Source organism: Pseudophryne corroboree, chromosome 5, assembly GCF_028390025.1.
Source record: "Pseudophryne corroboree isolate aPseCor3 chromosome 5, aPseCor3.hap2, whole genome shotgun sequence".
In the NCBI taxonomy this organism is placed as follows: Eukaryota; Metazoa; Chordata; class Amphibia; order Anura; family Myobatrachidae; genus Pseudophryne; species Pseudophryne corroboree.
The window spans coordinates 6,328,016-6,349,135 of record NC_086448.1 but is presented as its reverse complement, the minus strand read 5'-3'; the positions used below and the strand labels follow the sequence as shown (position 1 = coordinate 6,349,135).

Below are 21,120 nucleotides of genomic sequence, written 5' to 3'. Positions count from 1 at the left end.
ACCCCAGCTGTGTTCTAGTGTATGTATATCTGTCTGATCACCCTCATCATCCTCTGTCACCCAGCTGTGTTCTAGTGTATGTATATCTGTCTGATCACCCTCATCATCCTCTGTCACCCCAGCTGTGTTCTAGTGTATGTATATCTGATCACCCTCATCATCCTCTGTCACCCCAGCTGTGTTCTAGTGTATGTATATCTGATCACCCTCATCATCCTCTGTCACCCCAGCTGTGTTCTAGTGTATGTATATCTGATCACCCTCATCATCCTCTGTCACCCCAGCTGTGTTCTAGTGTATGTATATCTGATCACCCTCATCATCCTCTGTCACCCCAGCTGTGTTCTAGTGTATGTATATCTGTCTGATCACCCTCATCATCCTCTGTCACCCCAGCTGTGTTCTAGTGTATGTATATCTGATCACCCTCATCATCCTCTGTCACCCCAGCTGTGTTCTAGTGTATGTATATCTGATCACCCTCATCATCTCTGTCACCCAGCTGTGTTCTAGTGTATGTATATCTGTCTGATCCCATCATCCTCTGTCACCCCGGCTGTGTTCTAGTGTATGTATATCTGTCTGATCACCCTCATCATCCTCTGTCACCCCGACTGTGTTCTAGTGTATGTATATCTGATCACCCTCATCATCCTCTGTCACCCCAGCTGTGTTCTAGTGTATGTATATCTGATCACCCTCATCATCCTCTGTCACCCCAGCTGTGTTCTAGTGTATGTATATCTGATCACCCTCATCATCCTCTGTCACCCCAGCTGTGTTCTAGTGTATGTATATCTGTCTGATCACCCTCATCATCCTCTGTCACCCCAGGCTGTGTTCTAGTGTATGTATATCTGTCTGATCACCCTCATCATCCTCTGTCACCTCAGCTGTGTTCTAGTGTATGTATATCTGTCTGATCACCCTCATCATCCTCTGTCACCCCAGCTGTGTTCTAGTGTATGTATATCTGTCTGATCACCCTCATCATCCTCTGTCACCCCAGCTGTGTTCTAGTGTATGTATATCTGTCTGATCACCCTCATCATCCTCTGTCACCCCAGCTGTGTTCTAGTGTATGTATATCTGATCACCCTCATCATCCTCTGTCACCCCAGCTGTGTTCTAGTGTATGTATATCTGTCTGATCACCCTCATCATCCTCTGTCACCCAGCTGTGTTCTAGTGTATGTATATCTGTCTGATCACCCTCATCATCCTCTGTCACCCCAGCTGTGTTCTAGTGTATGTATATCTGATCACCCTCATCATCCTCTGTCACCCCAGCTGTGTTCTAGTGTATGTATATCTAATCACCCTCATCATCCTCTGTCACCCCAGCTGTGTTCTAGTGTATGTATATCTGTCTGATCACCCTCATCATCCTCTGTCACTCCAGCTGTGTTCTAGTGTATGTATATCTGATCACCCTCATCATCCTCTGTCACCCCAGCTGTGTTCTAGTGTATGTATATCTGATCACCCTCATCATCCTCTGTCACCCCAGCTGTGTTCTAGTGTATGTATATCTGATCACCCTCATCATCCTCTGTCACCCCAGCTGTGTTCTAGTGTATGTATATCTGTCTGATCACCCTCATCATCCTCTGTCACCCCAGCTGTGTTCTAGTGTATGTATATCTGTCTGATCACCCTCATCATCCTCTGTCACCCCAGCTGTGTTCTAGTGTATGTATATCTGATCACCCTCATCATCCTCTGTCACCCCAGCTGTGATCTAGTGTATGTATATCTGATCACCCTCATCATCCTCTGTCACCCCAGCTGTGTTCTAGTGTATGTATATCTGATCACCCTCATCATCCTCTGTCACCCGCTGTGTTCTAGTGTATGTATATTTGTCTGATCACCCTCATCATCCTCTGTCACCCCAGCTGTGTTCTAGTGTATGTATATCTGATCACCCTCATCATCCTCTGTCACCCCAGCTGTGTTCTAGTGTATGTATATCTGATCACCCTCATCATCCTCTGTCACCCCAGCTGTGTTCTAGTGTATGTATATCTGTCTGATCACCCTCATCATCCTCTGTCACCCCAGCTGTGTTCTAGTGTATGTATATCTGATCACCCTCATCATCCTCTGTCACCCCAGCTGTGTTCTAGTGTATGTATATCTGATCACCCTCATCATCCTCTGTCACCCCGGCTGTGTTCTAGTGTATGTATATCTGTCTGATCATCCTCTGTCACCCCGGCTGTGTTCTAGTGTATGTATATCTGTCTGATCACCCTCATCATCCTCTGTCACCCCGACTGTGTTCTAGTGTATGTATATCTGATCACCCTCATCATCCTCTGTCACCCCAGCTGTGTTCTAGTGTATGTATATCTGATCACCCTCATCATTCTCTGTCACCCCAGCTGTGTTCTAGTGTATGTATATCTGTCTGATCACCCTCATCATCCTCTGTCATCCCGGCTGTGTTCTAGTGTATGTATATCTGTCTGATCACCCTCATCATCCTCTGTCACCTCAGCTGTGTTCTAGTGTATGTATATCTGTCTGATCACCCTCATCATCCTCTGTCACCCCAGCTGTGTTCTAGTGTATGTATATCTGTCTGATCACCCTCATCATCCTCTGTCACCCCAGCTGTGTTCTAGTGTATGTATATCTGATCACCCTCATCATCCTCTGTCACCCCAGCTGTGTTCTAGTGTATGTATATCTGATCACCCTCATCATCCTCTGTCACCCCAGCTGTGTTCTAGTGTATGTATATCTGTCTGATCACCCTCATCATCCTCTGTCACCCCAGCTGTGTTCTAGTGTATGTATATCTGATCACCCTCATCATCCTCTGTCACCCCAGCTGTGTTCTAGTGTATGTATATCTGATCACCCTCATCATTCTCTGTCACCCCAGCTGTGTTCTAATGTATGTATATCTGATCACCCTCATCATCCTCTGTCACCCCAGCTGTGTTCTAGTGTATGTATATCTGTCTGATCACCCTCATCATCCGCTGTCACCCCAGCTGTGTTCTAGTGTATGTATATCTGTCTGATCACCCTCATCATCCTCTGTCACCCCAGCTGTGTTCTAGTGTATGTATATCTGTCTGATCACCCTCATCATCCTCTGTCACCCCAGCTGTGTTCTAGTGTATGTATATCTGTCTTATCACCCTCATCATCCTCTGTCACCTCAGCTGTGTTCTAGTGTATGTATATCTGTCTGATCACCCTCATCATCCTCTGTCACCCCAGCTGTGTTCTAGTGTATGTATATCTGATCACCCTCATCATCCTCTGTCACCCCAGCTGTGTTCTAGTGTATGTATATCTGTCTGATCACCCTCATCATCCTCTGTCACCCCAGCTGTGTTCTAGTGTATGTATATCTGATCACCCTCATCATCCTATGTCACCCCGGCTGTGTTCTAGTGTATGTATATCTGATCACCCTCATCATCCTCTGTCACCCCAGCTGTGTTCTAGTGTATGTATATCTGATCACCCTCATCATCCTCTGTCACCCCAGCTGTGTTCTAGTGTATGTATATCTGTCTGATCACCCTCATCATCCTCTGTCACCCCAGCTGTGTTCTAGTGTATGTATATCTGATCACCCTCATCATCCTCTGTCACCCCAGCTGTGTTCTAGTGTATGTATATCTGTCTGATCACCCTCATCATCCTCTGTCACCCCAGCTGTGTTCTAGTGTATGTATATCTGATCACCCTCATCATCCTCTGTCACCCCAGCTGTGTTCTAGTGTATGTATATCTGTCTGATCACCCTCATCATCCTCTGTCACCTCAGCTGTGTTCTAGTGTATGTATATCTGTCTTATCACCCTCATCATCCTCTGTCACCCCAGCTGTGTTCTAGTGTATGTATATCTGATCACCCTCATCATCCTCTGTCACCCCAGCTGTGTTCTAGTGTATGTATATCTGATCACCCTCATCATCCTCTGTCACCCCAGCTGTGTTCTAGTGTATGTATATCTGTCTGATCACCCTCATCATCCTCTGTCACCCCAGCTGTGTTCTAGTGTATGTATATCTGTCTGATCACCCTCATCATCCTCTGTCACCCCAGCTGTGTTCTAGTGTATGTATATCTGATCACCCTCATCATCCTCTGTCACCCCAGCTGTGTTCTAGTGTATGTATATCTGATCACCCTCATCATCCTCTGTCACCCCAGCTGTGTTCTAGTGTATGTATATCTGTCTGATCACCCTCATCATCCTCTGTCACCCCAGCTGTGTTCTAGTGTATGTATATCTATCTGATCACCCTCATCATTCTCTGTCACCCCAGCTGTGTTCTAGTGTATGTATATCTGTCTGATCATCCTCTGTCACCCCGGCTGTGTTCTAGTGTATGTATATCTGTCTGATCACCCTCATCATCCTCTGTCACCCCGACTGTGTTCTAGTGTATGTATATCTGATCACCCTCATCATCCTCTGTCACCCCAGCTGTGTTCTAGTGTATGTATATCTGATCACCCTCATCATTCTCTGTCACCCCAGCTGTGTTCTAGTGTATGTATATCTGATCACCCTCATCATCCTCTGTCACCCCAGCTGTGTTCTAGTGTATGTATATCTGATCACCCTCATCATCCTCTGTCACCCCAGCTGTGTTCTAGTGTATGTATATCTGATCACCCTCATCATCCTCTGTCACCCCGGCTGTGTTCTAGTGTATGTATATTTGTCTGATCACCCTCATCATCCTCTGTCACCCCAGCTGTGTTCTAGTGTATGTATATCTGATCACCCTCATCATCCTCTGTCACCCCAGCTGTGTTCTAGTGTATGTATATCTGATCACCCTCATCATCCTCTGTCACCCCAGCTGTGTTCTAGTGTATGTATATCTGTCTGATCACCCTCATCATCCTCTGTCACCCCAGCTGTGTTCTAGTGTATGTATATCTGATCACCCTCATCATCCTCTGTCACCCCAGCTGTGTTCTAGTGTATGTATATCTGATCACCCTCATCATCCTCTGTCACCCCGGCTGTGTTCTAGTGTATGTATATCTGTCTGATCATCCTCTGTCACCCCGGCTGTGTTCTAGTGTATGTATATCTGTCTGATCACCCTCATCATCCTCTGTCACCCCGACTGTGTTCTAGTGTATGTATATCTGATCACCCTCATCATCCTCTGTCACCCCAGCTGTGTTCTAGTGTATGTATATCTGATCACCCTCATCATCTCTGTCACCCCAGCTGTGTTCTAGTGTATGTATATCTGTCTGATCACCCTCATCATCCTCTGTCATCCCGGCTGTGTTCTAGTGTATGTATATCTGATCACCCTCATCATCCTCTGTCACCCCAGCTGTGTTCTAGTGTATGTATATCTGATCACCCTCATCATCCTCTGTCACCCCAGCTGTGTTCTAGTGTATGTATATCTGTCTGATCACCCTCATCATCCTCTGTCACCCCAGCTGTGTTCTAGTGTATGTATATCTGTCTGATCACCCTCATCATCCTCTGTCACCCCAGCTGTGTTCTAGTGTATGTATATCTGATCACCCTCATCATCCTCTGTCACCCCAGCTGTGTTCTAGTGTATGTATATCTGATCACCCTCATCATCCTCTGTCACCCCAGCTGTGTTCTAGTGTATGTATATCTGTCTGATCACCCTCATCATCCTCTGTCACCCCAGCTGTGTTCTAGTGTATGTATATCTGATCACCCTCATCATCCTCTGTCACCCCAGCTGTGTTCTAGTGTGTGTATATCTGATCACCCTCATCATCCTCTGTCACCCCTGCTGTGTTCTAGTGTATGTATATCTGTCTGATCACCCTCATCATCCTCTGTCACCCCAGCTGTGTTCTAGTGTATGTATATCTGATCACCCTCATCATCCTCTGTCACCCCAGCTGTGTTCTAGTGTATGTATATCTGTCTTATCACCCTCATCATCCTCTGTCACCCCAGCTGTGTTCTAGTGTATGTATATCTGATAACCCTCATCATCCTCTGTCACCCCAGCTGTGTTCTAGTGTATGTATATCTGATCACCCTCATCATCCTCTGTCACCCCAGCTGTGTTCTAGTGTATGTATATCTGATCACCCTCATCATCCTCTGTCACCCCAGCTGTGTTCTAGTGTATGTATATCTGTCTGATCACCCTCATCATCCTCTATCACCCCAGCTGTGTTCTAGTGTATGTATATCTGTCTGATCACCCTCATCATCCTCTATCACCCCAGCTGTGTTCTAGTGTATGTATATCTGTCTGATCACCCTCATCATCCTCTGTCACCCCAGCTGTGTTCTAGTGTATGTATATCTGTCTGATCACCCTCATCATCCTCTGTCACCCCAGCTGTGTTCTAGTGTATGTATATCTGATCACCCTCATCATCCTCTGTCACCTCAGCTGTGTTCTAGTGTATGTATATCTGATCACCCTCATCATCCTCTGTCACCCCAGCTGTGTTCTAGTGTATGTATATCTGATCACCCTCATCATCCTATGTCACCCCAGCTGTATTCTAGTGTATGTATATCTGATCACCCTCATCATCCTCTGTCACCCCAGCTGTGTTCTAGTGTATGTATATCTGATCACCCTCATCATCCTCTGTCACCCCAGCTGTGTTCTAGTGTATGTATATCTGTCTTATCACCCTCATCATCCTCTGTCACCCCAGCTGTGATCTAGTGTATGTATATCTGATCACCCTCATCATCCTCTGTCACCCCAGCTGTGTTCTAGTGTATGTATATCTGTCTGATCACCCTCATCATCCTCTGTCACCCCAGCTGTGTTCTAGTGTATGTATATCTGATAACCCTCATCATCCTCTGTCACCCCAGCTGTGTTCTAGTGTATGTATATCTGATCACCCTCATCATCCTCTGTCACCCCAGCTGTGTTCTAGTGTATGTATATCTGATCACCCTCATCATCCTCTGTCACCCCAGCTGTGTTCTAGTGTATGTATATCTGTCTGATCACCCTCATCATCCTCTATCACCCCAGCTGTGTTCTAGTGTATGTATATCTGTCTGATCACCCTCATCATCCTCTGTCACCCCAGCTGTGTTCTAGTGTATGTATATCTGTCTGATCACCCTCATCATCCTCTGTCACCCCAGCTGTGTTCTAGTGTATGTATATCTGTCTGATCACCCTCATCATCCTCTGTCACCCCAGCTGTGTTCTAGTGTATGTATATCTGTCTGATCACCCTCATCATCCTCTGTCACCCCGGCTGTGTTCTAGTGTATGTATATCTGTCTGATCACCCTCATCATCCTCTGTCACCCCAGCTGTGTTCTAGTGTATGTATATCTGATCACCCTCATCATCCTCTGTCACCCCAGCTGTGTTCTAGTGTATGTATATCTGATCACCCTCATCATCCTCTGTCACCCCAGCTGTGTTCTAGTGTATGTATATCTGTCTGATCACCCTCATCATCCTCTGTCACCCCAGCTGTGTTCTAGTGTATGTATATCTGTCTTATCACCCTCATCATCCTCTGTCACCCCAGCTGTGTTCTAGTGTATGTATATCTGTCTGATCACCCTCATCATCCTCTGTCACCCCAGCTGTGTTCTAGTGTATGTATATCTGTCTGATCACCCTCATCATCCTCTGTCACCCCAGCTGTGTTCTAGTGTATGTATATCTGATCACCCTCATCATCCTCTGTCACCTCAGCTGTGTTCTAGTGTATGTATATCTGTCTTATCACCCTCATCATCCTCTGTCACCCCAGCTGTGTTCTAGTGTATGTATTTCTGTCTGATCACCCTCATCATCCTCTGTCACCCCAGCTGTGTTCTAGTGTATGTATATCTGATCACCCTCATCATCCTCTGTCACCCCAGCTGTGTTCTAGTGTATGTATATCTGATCACCCTCATCATCCTCTGTCACCCCAGCTGTGTTCTAGTGTATGTATATCTGTCTGATCACCCTCATCATCCTCTGTCACCCCAGCTGTGTTCTAGTGTATGTATATCTGATCACCCTCATCATCCTCTGTCACCCCAGCTGTGTTCTAGTGTATGTATATCTGTCTGATCACCCTCATCATCCTCTGTCACCCCAGCTGTGTTCTAGTGTATGTATTTCTGTCTGATCACCCTCATCATCCTCTGTCACCCCAGCTGTGTTCTAGTGTATGTATATCTGATCACCCTCATCATCCTCTGTCACCCCAGCTGTGTTCTAGTGTATGTATATCTGATCACCCTCATCATCCTCTGTCACCCCAGCTGTGTTCTAGTGTATGTATATCTGATCACCCTCATCATCCTCTCACCCCAGCTGTGTTCTAGTGTATGTATATCTGTCTAATCACCCTCATCATCCTCTGTCACCCCAGCTGTGTTCTAGTGTATGTATATCTGATCACCCTCATCATCCTCTGTCACCCCAGCTGTGTTCTAGTGTATGTATATCTGATCACCCTCATCATCCTCTGTCACCCCAGCTGTGTTCTAGTGTATGTATATCTGTCTGATCACCCTCATCATCCTCTGTCACCCCAGCTGTGTTCTAGTGTATGTATATCTGATCACCCTCATCATCCTCTGTCACCCCAGCTGTGTTCTAGTGTATGTATATCTGTCTGATCACCCTCATCATCCTCTGTCACCCCAGCTGTGTTCTAGTGTATTTATATCTGATCACCCTCATCATCCTCTGTCACCCCAGCTGTGTTCTAGTGTATGTATATCTGTCTTATCACCCTCATCACCCTCTGTCACCCCAGCTGTGTTCTAGTGTATGTATATCTGTCTGATCACCCTCATCATCCTCTGTCACCCCAGCTGTGTTCTAGTGTATGTATATCTGTCTGATCACCCTCATCATCCTCTGTCACCCCAGCTGTGTTCTAGTGTATGTATATCTGATCACCCTCATCATCCTCTGTCACCCCAGCTGTGTTCTAGTGTGTGTATATCTGATCACCCTCATCATCCTCTGTCACCCCTGCTGTGTTCTAGTGTATGTATATCTGTCTGATCACCCTCATCATCCTCTGTCACCCCAGCTGTGTTCTAGTGTATGTATATCTGATCACCTTCATCATCCTCTGTCACCCCAGCTGTGTTCTAGTGTATGTATATCTGTCTTATCACCCTCATCATCCTCTGTCACCCCAGCTGTGTTCTAGTGTATGTATATCTGTCTGATCACCCTCATCATTCTCTGTCACCCCAGCTGTGTTCTAGTGTATGTATATCTGATCACCCTCATCATCCTCTGTCACCCCAGCTGTGTTCTAGTGTATGTATATCTGTCTGATCACCCTCATCATCCTCTGTCACCCCAGCTGTGTTCTAGTGTATGTATATCTGTCTGATCACCCTCATCATCCTCTGTCACCCCAGCTGTGTTCTAGTGTATGTATATCTGATCACCCTCATCATCCTCTGTCACCCCAGCTGTGTTCTAGTGTATGTATATCTGTCTGATCACCCTCATCATCCTCTTTCACCCCAGCTGTGTTCTAGTGTATGTATATCTGATCACCCTCATCATCCTCTGTCACCCCAGCTGTGTTCTAGTGTATGTATATCTGATCACCCTCATCATCCTCTGTCACCCCAGCTGTGTTCTAGTGTATGTATATCTGTCTGATCACCCTTATCATCCTCTGTCACCCCAGCTGTGTTCTAGTGTATGTATATCTGATCACCCTCATCATCCTCTGTCACCCCAGCTGTGTTCTAGTGTATGTATATCTGTCTGATCACCCTCATCATCCTCTGTCACCCCAGCTGTGTTCTAGTGTATGTATATCTGTCTGATCACCCTCATCATCCTCTGTCACCCCAGCTGTGTTCTAGTGTATGTATATCTGATCACCCTCATCATCCTCTGTCACCCCAGCTGTGTTCTAGTGTATGTATATCTGATCACCCTCATCATGCTCTGTCACCCCGGCTGTGTTCTAGTGTATGTATATCTGTCTTATCACCCTCATCATCCTCTGTCACCCCAGCTGTGTTCTAGTGTATGTATATCTTTCTACTCACCCTCATCATCCTCTGTCACCCCAGCTGTGTTCTAGTGTATGTATATCTGTCTGATCACCCTCATCATCCTCTGTCACCCCAGCTGTGTTCTAGTGTATGTATATCTGTCTGATCACCCTCATCATCCCCTGTCACCCCAGCTGTGTTCTAGTGTATGTATATCTGATCACCCTCATCATCCTCTGTCACCCCAGCTGTGTTCTAGTGTATGTATATCTGTCTGATCACCCTCATCATCCCCTGTCACCCCAGCTGTGTTCTAGTGTATGTATATCTGATCACCCTCATCATCCTCTGTCACCCCAGCTGTGTTCTAGTGTATGTATATCTGTCTGATCACCCTCATCATCCTCTGTCACCCCAGCTGTGTTCTACTGTATGTATATCACCCTCATCATCCTCTGTCACCCCAGCTGTGTTCTAGTGTATGTATATCTGATCACCCTCATCATCCTCTGTCACCCCAGCTGTGTTCTAGTGTATGTATATCTGATCACCCTCATCATCCTCTGTCCCCCCAGCTGTGTTCTAGTGTATGTATATCTGTCTGATCACCCTCATCATCCTCTGTCACCCCAGCTGTGTTCTAGTGTATGTATATCTGTCTGATCACCCTCATCATACTCTGTCACCCCAGCTGTGTTCTAGTGTATGTATATCTGTCTGATCACCCTCATCATCCTCTGTCACCCCAGCTGTGTTCTGGTGTATGTATATCTGTCTGATCACCCTCATCATCCTCTGTCACCCCAGCTGTGTTCTAGTGTATGTATATCTGATCACCCTCATCATCCTCTCACCCCAGCTGTGTTCTAGTGTATGTATATCTGATCACCCTCATCATCCTCTGTCACCCCAGCTGTGTTCTAGTGTATGTATATCTGATAACCCTCATCATCCTCTGTCACCCCAGCTGTGTTCTAGTGTATGTATATCTGATAACCCTCATCATCCTCTGTCACCCCAGCTGTGTTCTAGTGTATGTATATCTGTCTTATCACCCTCATCATCCTCTGTCACCCCAGCTGTGTTCAAGTGTATGTATATCTGATCACCCTCATCATCCTCTGTCACCCCAGCTGTGTTCTAGTGTATGTATATCTGTCTGATCACCCTCATCATCCTCTGTCACCCCAGCTGTGTTCTAGTGTATGTATATCTGTCTGATCACCCTCATCATCCTCTGTCACCCCAGCTGTGTTCTAGTGTATGTATATCTGATCACCCTCATCATCCTCTGTCACCCCAGCTGTGTTCTAGTGTATGTATATCTGATCACCCTCATCATCCTCTGTCACCCCAGCTGTGTTCTAGTGTGTGTATATCTGATCACCCTCATCATCCTCTGTCACCCCAGCTGTGTTCTAGTGTATGTATATCTGTCTGATCACCCTCATCATCCTCTGTCACCCCAGCTGTGTTCTAGTGTATGTATATCTGATCACCCTCATCATCCTCTGTCACCCCAGCTGTGTTCTAGTGTGTGTATATCTGATCACCCTCATCATCCTCTGTCACCCCAGCTGTGTTCTAGTGTATGTATATCTGTCTGATCACCCTCATCATCCTCTGTCACCCCAGCTGTGTTCTAGTGTATGTATATCTGTCTTATCACCCTCATCATCCTCTGTCACCCCAGCTGTGTTCTAGTGTATGTATATCTGATCACCCTCATCATCCTCTGTCACCCCAGCTGTGTTCTAGTGTATGTATATCTGATCACCCTCATCATCCTCTGTCACCCCGGCTGTGTTCTAGTGTATGTATATCTGATCACCCTCATCATCCTCTGTCACCCCGGCTGTGTTCTAGTGTATGTATATCTGTCTGATCACCCTCATCATCCTCTGTCACCCCAGCTGTGTTCTAGTGTATGTATATCTGTCTGATCATCCTCATCATCCTCTGTCACCCCAGCTGTGTTCTAGTGTATGTATATCTGATCACCCTCATCATCCTCTGTCACCCCAGCTGTGTTCTAGTGTATGTATATCTGATCACCCTCATCATCCTCTGTCACCCCAGCTGTGTTCTAGTGTATGTATATCTGATCACCCTCATCATCCTCTGTCACCCCAGCTGTGTTCTAGTGTGTGTATATCTGATCACCCTCATCATCCTCTGTCACCCCAGCTGTGTTCTAGTGTATGTATATCTGTCTGATCACCCTCATCATCCTCTGTCACCCCAGCTGTGTTCTAGTGTATGTATATCTGATCACCCTCATCATCCTCTGTCACCCCAGATGTGTTCTAGTGTATGTATATCTGATCACCCTCATCATCCTCTGTCACCCCAGCTGTGTTCTAGTGTGTGTATATCTGATCACCCTCATCATCCTCTGTCACCCCAGCTGTGTTCTAGTGTATGTATATCTGTCTGATCACCCTCATCATCCTCTGTCACCCCAGCTGTGTTCTAGTGTATGTATATCTGATCACCCTCATCATCCTCTGTCACCCCAGATGTGTTCTAGTGTATGTATATCTGATCACCCTCATCATCCTCTGTCACCCCAGCTGTGTTCTAGTGTATGTATATCTGATCACCCTCATCATCCTCTGTCACCCCAGCTGTGTTCTAGTGTGTGTATATCTGATCACCCTCATCATCCTCTGTCACCCCAGCTGTGTTCTAGTGTATGTATATCTGTCTGATCACCCTCATCATCCTCTGTCACCCCAGCTGTGTTCTAGTGTATGTATATCTGATCACCCTCATCATCCTCTGTCACCCCAGATGTGTTCTAGTGTATGTATATCTGATCACCCTCATCATCCTCTGTCACCCCAGCTGTGTTCTAGTGTGTGTATATCTGATCACCCTCATCATCCTCTGTCACCCCAGCTGTGTTCTAGTGTATGTATATCTGTCTGATCACCCTCATCATCCTCTGTCACCCCAGCTGTGTTCTAGTGTATGTATATCTGTCTTATCACCCTCATCATCCTCTGTCACCCCAGCTGTGTTCTAGTGTATGTATATCTGATCACCCTCATCATCCTCTGTCACCCCAGCTGTGTTCTAGTGTATGTATATCTGATCACCCTCATCATCCTCTGTCACCCCGGCTGTGTTCTAGTGTATGTATATCTGTCTGATCACCCTCATCATCCTCTGTCACCCCAGCTGTGTTCTAGTGTATGTATATCTGATCACCCTCATCATCCTCTGTCACCCCAGCTGTGTTCTAGTGTATGTATATCTGTCTGATCACCCTCATCATCCTCTGTCACCCCAGCTGTGTTCTAGTGTATGTATATCTGTCTGATCACCCTCATCATCCTCTGTCACCCCAGCTGTGTTCTAGTGTATGTATATCTGATCACCCTCATCATCCTCTGTCACCCCAGCTGTGTTCTAGTGTATGTATATCTGTCTGATCACCCTCATCATCCTCTGTCACCCCAGCTGTGTTCTAGTGTATGTATATCTGATCACCCTCATCATCCTCTGTCACCCCAGCTGTGTTCTAGTGTATGTATATCTGATCACCCTCATCATCCTCTGTCACCCCAGCTGTGTTCTAGTGTATGTATATCTAATCACCCTCATCATCCTCTGTCACCCCAGCTGTGTTCTAGTGTATGTATATCTAATCACCCTCATCATCCTCTGTCACCCCAGCTGTGTTCTAGTGTATGTATATCTGTCTGATCACCCTCATCATCCTCTGTCACCCCAGCTGTGTTCTAGTGTATGTATATCTGTCTGATCACCCTCATCATCCTCTGTCACCCCAGCTGTGTTCTAGTGTATGTATATCTGTCTTATCACCCTCATCATCCTCTGTCACCCCAGCTGTGTTCTAGTGTATGTATATCTGATCACCCTCATCATCCTCTGTCACCCCAGCTGTGTTCTAGTGTATGTATATCTGATCACCCTCATCATCCTCTGTCACCCCGGCTGTGTTCTAGTGTATGTATATCTGATCACCCTCATCATCCTCTGTCACCCCGGCTGTGTTCTAGTGTATGTATATCTGTCTGATCACCCTCATCATCCTCTGTCACCCCAGCTGTGTTCTAGTGTATGTATATCTGTCTGATCATCCTCATCATCCTCTGTCACCCCAGCTGTGTTCTAGTGTATGTATATCTGATCACCCTCATCATCCTCTGTCACCCCAGCTGTGTTCTAGTGTATGTATATCTGATCACCCTCATCATCCTCTGTCACCCCAGCTGTGTTCTAGTGTATGTATATCTGATCACCCTCATCATCCTCTGTCACCCCAGCTGTGTTCTAGTGTGTGTATATCTGATCACCCTCATCATCCTCTGTCACCCCAGCTGTGTTCTAGTGTATGTATATCTGTCTGATCACCCTCATCATCCTCTGTCACCCCAGCTGTGTTCTAGTGTATGTATATCTGATCACCCTCATCATCCTCTGTCACCCCAGATGTGTTCTAGTGTATGTATATCTGATCACCCTCATCATCCTCTGTCACCCCAGCTGTGTTCTAGTGTGTGTATATCTGATCACCCTCATCATCCTCTGTCACTCCAGCTGTGTTCTAGTGTATGTATATCTGTCTGATCACCCTCATCATCCTCTGTCACCCCAGCTGTGTTCTAGTGTATGTATATCTGATCACCCTCATCATCCTCTGTCACCCCAGATGTGTTCTAGTGTATGTATATCTGATCACCCTCATCATCCTCTGTCACCCCAGCTGTGTTCTAGTGTATGTATATCTGATCACCCTCATCATCCTCTGTCACCCCAGCTGTGTTCTAGTGTGTGTATATCTGATCACCCTCATCATCCTCTGTCACCCCAGCTGTGTTCTAGTGTATGTATATCTGTCTGATCACCCTCATCATCCTCTGTCACCCCAGCTGTGTTCTAGTGTATGTATATCTGATCACCCTCATCATCCTCTGTCACCCCAGATGTGTTCTAGTGTATGTATATCTGATCACCCTCATCATCCTCTGTCACCCCAGCTGTGTTCTAGTGTGTGTATATCTGATCACCCTCATCATCCTCTGTCACCCCAGCTGTGTTCTAGTGTATGTATATCTGTCTGATCACCCTCATCATCCTCTGTCACCCCAGCTGTGTTCTAGTGTATGTATATCTGTCTTATCACCCTCATCATCCTCTGTCACCCCAGCTGTGTTCTAGTGTATGTATATCTGATCACCCTCATCATCCTCTGTCACCCCAGCTGTGTTCTAGTGTATGTATATCTGATCACCCTCATCATCCTCTGTCACCCCGGCTGTGTTCTAGTGTATGTATATCTGTCTGATCACCCTCATCATCCTCTGTCACCCCAGCTGTGTTCTAGTGTATGTATATCTGATCACCCTCATCATCCTCTGTCACCCCAGCTGTGTTCTAGTGTATGTATATCTGTCTGATCACCCTCATCATCCTCTGTCACCCCAGCTGTGTTCTAGTGTATGTATATCTGTCTGATCACCCTCATCATCCTCTGTCACCCCAGCTGTGTTCTAGTGTATGTATATCTGATCACCCTCATCATCCTCTGTCACCCCAGCTGTGTTCTAGTGTATGTATATCTGTCTGATCACCCTCATCATCCTCTGTCACCCCAGCTGTGTTCTAGTGTATGTATATCTGATCACCCTCATCATCCTCTGTCACCCCAGCTGTGTTCTAGTGTATGTATATCTGATCACCCTCATCATCCTCTGTCACCCCAGCTGTGTTCTAGTGTATGTATATCTAATCACCCTCATCATCCTCTGTCACCCCAGCTGTGTTCTAGTGTATGTATATCTAATCACCCTCATCATCCTCTGTCACCCCAGCTGTGTTCTAGTGTATGTATATCTGTCTGATCACCCTCATCATCCTCTGTCACCCCAGCTGTGTTCTAGTGTATGTATATCTGTCTGATCACCCTCATCATCCTCTGTCACCCCAGCTGTGTTCTAGTGTATGTATATCTGTCTGATCACCCTCATCATCCTCTGTCACCCCAGCTGTGTTCTAGTGTATGTATATCTGATCACCCTCATCATCCTCTCACCCCAGCTGTGTTCTAGTGTATGTATATCTGATCACCCTCATCATCCTCTGTCACCCCAGCTGTGTTCTAGTGTATGTATATCTGATAACCCTCATCATCCTCTGTCACCCCAGCTGTGTTCTAGTGTATGTATATCTGATAACCCTCATCATCCTCTGTCACCCCAGCTGTGTTCTAGTGTATGTATATCTGTCTTATCACCCTCATCATCCTCTGTCACCCCAGCTGTGTTCAAGTGTATGTATATCTGATCACCCTCATCATCCTCTGTCACCCCAGCTGTGTTCTAGTGTATGTATATCTGTCTGATCACCCTCATCATCCTCTGTCACCCCAGCTGTGTTCTAGTGTATGTATATCTGTCTGATCACCCTCATCATCCTCTGTCACCCCAGCTGTGTTCTAGTGTATGTATATCTGATCACCCTCATCATCCTCTGTCACCCCAGCTGTGTTCTAGTGTGTGTATATCTGATCACCCTCATCATCCTCTGTCACCCCAGCTGTGTTCTAGTGTATGTATATCTGTCTGATCACCCTCATCATCCTCTGTCACCCCAGCTGTGTTCTAGTGTATGTATATCTGATCACCCTCATCATCCTCTGTCACCCCAGATGTGTTCTAGTGTATGTATATCTGATCACCCTCATCATCCTCTGTCACCCCAGCTGTGTTCTAGTGTGTGTATATCTGATCACCCTCATCATCCTCTGTCACCCCAGCTGTGTTCTAGTGTATGTATATCTGTCTGATCACCCTCATCATCCTCTGTCACCCCAGCTGTGTTCTAGTGTATGTATATCTGTCTTATCACCCTCATCATCCTCTGTCACCCCAGCTGTGTTCTAGTGTATGTATATCTGATCACCCTCATCATCCTCTGTCACCCCAGCTGTGTTCTAGTGTATGTATATCTGATCACCCTCATCATCCTCTGTCACCCCGGCTGTGTTCTAGTGTATGTATATCTGATCACCCTCATCATCCTCTGTCACCCCGGCTGTGTTCTAGTGTATGTATATCTGTCTGATCACCCTCATCATCCTCTGTCACCCCAGCTGTGTTCTAGTGTATGTATATCTGTCTGATCACCCTCATCATCCTCTGTCACCCCAGCTGTGTTCTAGTGTATGTATATCTGTCTGATCACCCTCATCATCCTCTGTCACCCCAGCTGTGTTCTAGTGTATGTATATCTGATCACCCTCATCATCCTCTGTCACCCCAGATGTGTTCTAGTGTATGTATATCTGATCACCCTCATCATCCTCTGTCACCCCAGCTGTGTTCTAGTGTGTGTATATCTGATCACCCTCATCATCCTCTGTCACCCCAGCTGTGTTCTAGTGTATGTATATCTGTCTGATCACCCTCATCATCCTCTGTCACCCCAGCTGTGTTCTAGTGTATGTATATCTGATCACCCTCATCATCCTCTGTCACCCCAGATGTGTTCTAGTGTATGTATATCTGATCACCCTCATCATCCTCTGTCACCCCAGCTGTGTTCTAGTGTATGTATATCTGTCTGATCACCCTCATCATCCCCTGTCACCCCAGCTGTGTTCTAGTGTATGTATATCTGATCACCCTCATCATCCTCTGTCACCCCAGCTGTGTTCTAGTGTATGTATATCTGTCTGATCACCCTCATCATCCTCTGTCACCCCAGCTGTGTTCTACTGTATGTATATCACCCTCATCATCCTCTGTCACCCCAGCTGTGTTCTAGTGTATGTATATCTGATCACCCTCATCATCCTCTGTCACCCCAGCTGTGTTCTAGTGTATGTATATCTGATCACCCTCATCATCCTCTGTCCCCCCAGCTGTGTTCTAGTGTATGTATATCTGTCTGATCACCCTCATCATCCTCTGTCACCCCAGCTGTGTTCTAGTGTATGTATATCTGTCTGATCACCCTCATCATACTCTGTCACCCCAGCTGTGTTCTAGTGTATGTATATCTGTCTGATCACCCTCATCATCCTCTGTCACCCCAGCTGTGTTCTAGTGTATGTATATCTGTCTGATCACCCTCATCATCCTCTGTCACCCCAGCTGTGTTCTAGTGTATGTATATCTGATCACCCTCATCATCCTCTCACCCCAGCTGTGTTCTAGTGTATGTATATCTGATCACCCTCATCATCCTCTGTCACCCCAGCTGTGTTCTAGTGTATGTATATCTGATAACCCTCATCATCCTCTGTCACCCCAGCTGTGTTCTAGTGTATGTATATCTGATAACCCTCATCATCCTCTGTCACCCCAGCTGTGTTCTAGTGTATGTATATCTGTCTTATCACCCTCATCATCCTCTGTCACCCCAGCTGTGTTCAAGTGTATGTATATCTGATCACCCTCATCATCCTCTGTCACCCCAGCTGTGTTCTAGTGTATGTATATCTGTCTGATCACCCTCATCATCCTCTGTCACCCCAGCTGTGTTCTAGTGTATGTATATCTGTCTGATCACCCTCATCATCCTCTGTCACCCCAGCTGTGTTCTAGTGTATGTATATCTGATCACCCTCATCATCCTCTGTCACCCCAGCTGTGTTCTAGTGTATGTATATCTGATCACCCTCATCATCCTCTGTCACCCCAGCTGTGTTCTAGTGTGTGTATATCTGATCACCCTCATCATCCTCTGTCACCCCAGCTGTGTTCTAGTGTATGTATATCTGTCTGATCACCCTCATCATCCTCTGTCACCCCAGCTGTGTTCTAGTGTATGTATATCTGATCACCCTCATCATCCTCTGTCACCCCAGCTGTGTTCTAGTGTGTGTATATCTGATCACCCTCATCATCCTCTGTCACCCCAGCTGTGTTCTAGTGTATGTATATCTGTCTGATCACCCTCATCATCCTCTGTCACCCCAGCTGTGTTCTAGTGTATGTATATCTGTCTTATCACCCTCATCATCCTCTGTCACCCCAGCTGTGTTCTAGTGTATGTATATCTGATCACCCTCATCATCCTCTGTCACCCCAGCTGTGTTCTAGTGTATGTATATCTGATCACCCTCATCATCCTCTGTCACCCCGGCTGTGTTCTAGTGTATGTATATCTGATCACCCTCATCATCCTCTGTCACCCCGGCTGTGTTCTAGTGTATGTATATCTGTCTGATCACCCTCATCATCCTCTGTCACCCCAGCTGTGTTCTAGTGTATGTATATCTGTCTGATCATCCTCATCATCCTCTGTCACCCCAGCTGTGTTCTAGTGTATGTATATCTGATCACCCTCATCATCCTCTGTCACCCCAGCTGTGTTCTAGTGTATGTATATCTGATCACCCTCATCATCCTCTGTCACCCCAGCTGTGTTCTAGTGTATGTATATCTGATCACCCTCATCATCCTCTGTCACCCCAGCTGTGTTCTAGTGTGTGTATATCTGATCACCCTCATCATCCTCTGTCACCCCAGCTGTGTTCTAGTGTATGTATATCTGTCTGATCACCCTCATCATCCTCTGTCACCCCAGCTGTGTTCTAGTGTATGTATATCTGATCACCCTCATCATCCTCTGTCACCCCAGATGTGTTCTAGTGTATGTATATCTGATCACCCTCATCATCCTCTGTCACCCCAGCTGTGTTCTAGTGTGTGTATATCTGATCACCCTCATCATCCTCTGTCACCCCAGCTGTGTTCTAGTGTATGTATATCTGTCTGATCACCCTCATCATCCTCTGTCACCCCAGCTGTGTTCTAGTGTATGTATATCTGATCACCCTCATCATCCTCTGTCACCCCAGATGTGTTCTAGTGTATGTATATCTGATCACCCTCATCATCCTCTGTCACCCCAGCTGTGTTCTAGTGTATGTATATCTGATCACCCTCATCATCCTCTGTCACCCCAGCTGTGTTCTAGTGTGTGTATATCTGATCACCCTCATCATCCTCTGTCACCCCAGCTGTGTTCTAGTGTATGTATATCTGTCTGATCACCCTCATCATCCTCTGTCACCCCAGCTGTGTTCTAGTGTATGTATATCTGATCACCCTCATCATCCTCTGTCACCCCAGATGTGTTCTAGTGTATGTATATCTGATCACCCTCATCATCCTCTGTCACCCCAGCTGTGTTCTAGTGTGTGTATATCTGATCACCCTCATCATCCTCTGTCACCCCAGCTGTGTTCTAGTGTATGTATATCTGTCTGATCACCCTCATCATCCTCTGTCACCCCAGCTGTGTTCTAGTGTATGTATATCTGTCTTATCACCCTCATCATCCTCTGTCACCCCAGCTGTGTTCTAGTGTATGTATATCTGATCACCCTCATCATCCTCTGTCACCCCAGCTGTGTTCTAGTGTATGTATATCTGATCACCCTCATCATCCTCTGTCACCCCGGCTGTGTTCTAGTGTATGTATATCTGTCTGATCACCCTCATCATCCTCTGTCACCCCAGCTGTGTTCTAGTGTATGTATATCTGATCACCCTCATCATCCTCTGTCACCCCAGCTGTGTTCTAGTGTATGTATATCTGTCTGATCACCCTCATCATCCTCTGTCACCCCAGCTGTGTTCTAGTGTATGTATATCTGTCTGATCACCCTCATCATCCTCTGTCACCCCAGCTGTGTTCTAGTGTATGTATATCTGATCACCCTCATCATCCTCTGTCACCCCAGCTGTGTTCTAGTGTATGTATATCTGTCTGATCACCCTCATCATCCTCTGTCACCCCAGCTGTGTTCTAGTGTATGTATATCTGATCACCCTCATCATCCTCTGTCACCCCAGCTGTGTTCTAGTGTATGTATATCTGATCACCCTCATCATCCTCTGTCACCCCAGCTGTGTTCTAGTGTATGTATATCTAATCACCCTCATCATCCTCTGTCACCCCAGCTGTGTTCTAGTGTATGTATATCTAATCACCCTCATCATCCTCTGTCACCCCAGCTGTGTTCTAGTGTATGTATATCTGTCTGATCACCCTCATCATCCTCTGTCACCCCAGCTGTGTTCTAGTGTATGTATATCTGTCTGATCACCCTCATCATCCTCTGTCACCCCAGCTGTGTTCTAGTGTATGTATATCTGTCTTATCACCCTCATCA

The 21,120-nt window shown here is 46.2% G+C and overlaps 1 protein-coding gene across 1 annotated transcript in view; it reads left to right on the top strand.

Moving 5' to 3' along the window:
* MROH1 (maestro heat like repeat family member 1) overlaps window positions 1-21,120 on the top strand; it is a 383,926-nt gene that overhangs the window by 128,098 nt on the left and 234,708 nt on the right. The gene's annotated exons all lie outside the window — the stretch shown is intronic.